Below are 5,277 nucleotides of genomic sequence, written 5' to 3' on the forward strand. Positions count from 1 at the left end.
TCAAAACTTGTCTTACTATTCGATTGGTCTTCGCACTTTCACCCTAGGCACTTTGCCTAGGTCTGTCTTCTTGAGGAGGCCAAAACCCGAAATAAGGAGGTTCAGCCGACCCAAAAACCTCCCCTGTCAGAACTACACTAACCCGATTTTTCAGGGTCCTCAGCGCCATACAACTTTGCCTAGGTCACTTGTACCCTTGACTTAGGCCATCTGACTTGGTCCGTGTTTCTTCCTAGGGTTCACCTAGGTACTTTGCCTTGCTTCATGTGGTAACTTTTTAGTGTAGTTCTGACATCCCAATTTTGGGACTTAGCCGATTTTTCATGTATTTCCATATGACCCGTAGGGTCCCTTTCTTCATACAAGCTTGCCTAGGGCGATCGGTCAAAACTTGTCTTACTATTCGATTGGTCTTCGCACTTTCACCCTAGGCAGTTTGCCTAGGTCTGTCTTCTTGAGGAGGCCAAAACCCGAAATAAGGAGGTTCAGCCGACCCAGAAACCTCCCCTGTCAGAACTACACTAACCCGATTTTTCAGGGTCCTCAGCGCCATACAACTTTGCCTAGGTCACTTGTACTCTTGACTTAGGCCATCTGACTTGGTCCGTGTTTCTTCCTAGGGTTCACCTAGGTACTTTGCCTTGCTTGATGTGGTAACTTTTTAGTGTAGTTCAGACATCCCAATTTTGGGACTTAGCCGATTTTTCATGTATTTCCATATGACCCATAGGGTCCCTTTCTTCATACAAGCTTGCCTAGGGCGATCGGTCAAAACTTGTCTTACTATTCGATTGGTCTTCGCACTTTCACCCTAGGCAGTTTGCCTAGGTGTAGCTTCTTGAGGAGGTCAAAACCCAAAATAAGGAGGTTCAGCCGACCCAAAAACCTACCCTGTCTAAACTACACTAACCCGATTTTTCAGGGTCCTCAGCGCCATACAACTTTGCCTAGGTCACTTGTACCCTTGACTTAGGCCATCTGACTTGGTCCGTGTTTCTTCCTAGGGTTCACCTAGGTACTTTGCCTTGCTTCATGTGGTAACTTTTTAGTGTAGTTCTGACATCCCAATTTTGGGACTTAGCCGATTTTTCATGTATTTCCATATGACCCGTAGGGTCCCTTTCTTCATACAAGCTTGCCTAGGGCGATCGGTCAAAACTTGTCTTACTATTCGATTGGTCTTCGCACTTTCACCCTAGGCAATTCGCCTAGGTCTGTCTTCTTGAGGAGGCCAAAACCCGAAATAAGGAGGTCCAGCCGACCCTGAAACCTCCCCTGTCTTAACTACACTAACCAGATTTTTCAGGGTCCTCAGCGCCATACAACTTTGCCTAGGTCACTTGTACTCTTGACTTAGGCCATCTGACTTGGTCCGTGTTTCTTCCTAAGGTTCACCTAGGTACTTTGCCTTGCTTCATGTGGTAACTTTTTAGTGTAGTTCAGACATCCCAATTTTGGGACTTAGCCGATTTTTCATGTATTTCCATATGACCCATAGGGTCCCTTTCTTCATACAAGCTTGCCTAGGGCGATCGGTCAAAACTTGTCTTACTATTCGATTGGTCTTCGCACTTTCACCCTAGGCAGTTTGCCTAGGTGTAGCTTCTTGAGGAGGTCAAAACCCAAAATAAGGAGGTTCAGCCGACCCAAAAACCTACCCTGTCTAAACTACACTAACCAGATTTTTCAGGGTCCTCAGCGCCATACAACTTTGCCTAGGTCACTTGTACTCTTGACTTAGGCCATCTGACTTGGTCCGTGTTTCTTCCTAGGGTTCACCTAGGTAGTTTGCCTTGCTTGGTGTGGTAACATTTGAGTGTAGTTCTGACATCCCCATTTTGGGACTTAGCCGATTTTTCGTAAAATACCATTTGACCCATCAGGGTCTTTTGCTTCATATAAGTTTGCCTTGCTTGGTGTGGTAACATATGAGTGTAGTTCAGACATCCCCATTTTGGGACTTAGCCGATTTTTCGTAAAATACCATATGACCCATCAGGGTCCTTTGCTTCATATAAGTTTGCCTTGCTTGGTGTGGTAACATTTGAGTGTAGTTCTGACATCCCCATTTTGGGACTTAGCCGATTTTTCGTAAAATACCATTTGACCCATCAGGGTCTTTTGCTTCATATAAGTTTGCCTTGCTTGGTGTGGTAACATATGAGTGTAGTTCAGACATCCCCATTTTGGGACTTAGCCGATTTTTCGTAAAATACCATATGACCCATCAGGGTCCTTGCCTTCATATAAGTTTGCCTTGCTTGGTGTGGTAACATTTGAGTGTAGTTCTGACATCCCCATTTTGGGACTTAGCCGATTTTTCGTAAAATACCATATGACCCATCAGGGTCCTTTGCTTCATATAAGTTTGCCTTGCTTGGTGTGGTAACTTGTTAGTGTAGTTCTGACATCATCATTTTGGGACTTAGCCGATTTTTCGTAAAATACCATATGACCCATCAGGGTCCTTGCCTTCATATAAGTTTGCCTTGCTTGGTGTGGTAACATTTGAGTGTAGTTCTGACATCCCCATTTTGGGACTTAGCCGATTTCTCGTAAAATACCATATGACCCATCAGGGTCCTTTGCTTCATATAAGTTTGCCTTGCTTGGTGTGGTAACTTGTAAGTGTAGTTCTGACATCATCATTTTGGGACTTAGCCGATTTTTCGTAAAATACCATATGACCCATCAGGGTCCTTGCCTTCATATAAGTTTGCCTTGCTTGGTGTGGTAACATTTGAGTGTAGTTCTGACATCCCCATTTTGGGACTTAGCCGATTTTTCGTAAAATACCATATGACCCATCAGGGTCCTTTGCTTCATATAAGTTTGCCTTGCTTGGTGTGGTAACATTTGAGTGTAGTTCTGACATCCCCATTTTGGGACTTAGCCGATTTTTCGTAAAATACCATTTGACCCATCAGGGTCTTTTGCTTCATATAAGTTTGCCTTGCTTGGTGTGGTAACATATGAGTGTAGTTCAGACATCCCCATTTTGGGACTTAGCCGATTTTTCGTAAAATACCATATGACCCATCAGGGTCCTTGCCTTCATATAAGTTTGCCTTGCTTGGTGTGGTAACATTTGAGTGTAGTTCTGACATCCCCATTTTGGGACTTAGCCGATTTTTCGTAAAATACCATATGACCCATCAGGGTCCTTGCCTTCATATAAGTTTGCCTTGCTTGGTGTGGTAACATTTGAGTGTAGTTCTGACATCCCCATTTTGGGACTTAGCCGATTTTTCGTAAAATACCATATGACCCATCAGGGTCCTTTGCTTCATATAAGTTTGCCTTGCTTGGTGTGGTAACTTGTTAGTGTAGTTCTGACATCATCATTTTGGGACTTAGCCGATTTTTCGTAAAATACCATATGACCCATCAGGGTCCTTGCCTTCATATAAGTTTGCCTTGCTTGGTGTGGTAACATTTGAGTGTAGTTCTGACATCCCCATTTTGGGACTTAGCCGATTTCTCGTAAAATACCATATGACCCATCAGGGTCCTTTGCTTCATATAAGTTTGCCTTGCTTGGTGTGGTAACTTGTAAGTGTAGTTCTGACATCATCATTTTGGGACTTAGCCGATTTTTCGTAAAATACCATATGACCCATCAGGGTCCTTGCCTTCATATAAGTTTGCCTTGCTTGGTGTGGTAACATTTGAGTGTAGTTCTGACATCCCCATTTTGGGACTTAGCCGATTTTTCGTAAAATACCATATGACCCATCAGGGTCCTTTGCTTCATATAAGTTTGCCTTGCTTGGTGTGGTAACATTTGAGTGTAGTTCTGACATCCCCATTTTGGGACTTAGCCGATTTTTCGTAAAATACCATTTGACCCATCAGGGTCTTTTGCTTCATATAAGTTTGCCTTGCTTGGTGTGGTAACATATGAGTGTAGTTCAGACATCCCCATTTTGGGACTTAGCCGATTTTTCGTAAAATACCATATGACCCATCAGGGTCCTTGCCTTCATATAAGTTTGCCTTGCTTGGTGTGGTAACATTTGAGTGTAGTTCTGACATCCCCATTTTGGGACTTAGCCGATTTTTCGATCCATACCATATGACCCATCAGGGTCCTTTGCTTCATATAAGTTTCCCAAGACTTAGTGCTTTTTACCTTTGGACACCAATATCACCCTTACGGGTTTCTTTGATCTTCTCACTTTGTATTGACCAAATGTAGGTCTTGCCATGCCAAACATATAATTGTTCTACACCAAGTCTCTATCTCGTACCGCCAGCTCGGTACATTCGATCAACCTGCCCTTAAGGCACCCGGGACTTAGCCATTTTTTCACATTTTTCATGATTTTGAGGCAACTTTTCTCGAATTTGTCACCTTATATCACCAAGATCCTTTCCCTTTAGCGCTTCACTCTGTTCGTATGATATTTAGCGCTGACTATCACCTTTCTATCGCTGACCTCAACTTCTTATTCGGTGCCATAGAGCCAGAGATATTTGGTGTATGCTGTTATAAGGGAAGTTTGTCACTTTTTCAAAGGCCCACTTTGGGACGCCCATATCTCACCTTCACGTATCTTCGATCTTCTTGTCGTCTATGGACGAAACTTAGGTCTTGTATTGGCCAACTTATAAATGTTCTACGGCCAAGCCGTATCTCTTACCGCCAGCCCGGTATTCATGGACTTAGTCGGATTTTCGCCTCTCGTGGTAACAATTTCTGACTTTGACTCACAATAACACCCGAACGGTCACATGCTAGCGCTTTGCTTGGTAGGAATTATAGTTAGCGCTACCTTTTCTCTTTCCATCGATACCTTGTTCGTTCCATTCCATGCCATACAGCCGAAGTTATGATGTTTCCCGTTTTCCATATCATGTGGAGCTTATGCTCTGGGAAAACCATCTAACACCTGTACCACCCTTTTGGGTACCACCGATCTCGAGACTATGTTCGGGCCAAATATAGGTTATAACATGCCCAACTTATAATTGTTCTACACCAAGTCTCTATCTCTTACCGCCTGCTCGGTATTTTACTCGTAAGTCCAAATTTCACAACTTGTACTTTTTGGCCCAATGTACTCGAGTTTCAATTTTGGTAACATTTTTCGACTTTGACGCTTAATAACTTCCAAATCATGCTAGTTAGCGCTTTGCTTTCTTCTAGTCGTATCTAGCGCTGGGTGTTACCTTTCCAAAACATATCCTAGCTTAACAATCCATGCCATACAGCCGGAGCTACATGGTGCACAAGTCAAATCCATTTTAGCCATGTTTCATTTTTGCCAATTTTTG

The sequence above is a fragment of the Anopheles coustani genome (assembly GCF_943734705.1).
Source record: "Anopheles coustani chromosome X unlocalized genomic scaffold, idAnoCousDA_361_x.2 X_unloc_89, whole genome shotgun sequence".
Classification (NCBI taxonomy): Eukaryota; Metazoa; Arthropoda; class Insecta; order Diptera; family Culicidae; genus Anopheles; species Anopheles coustani.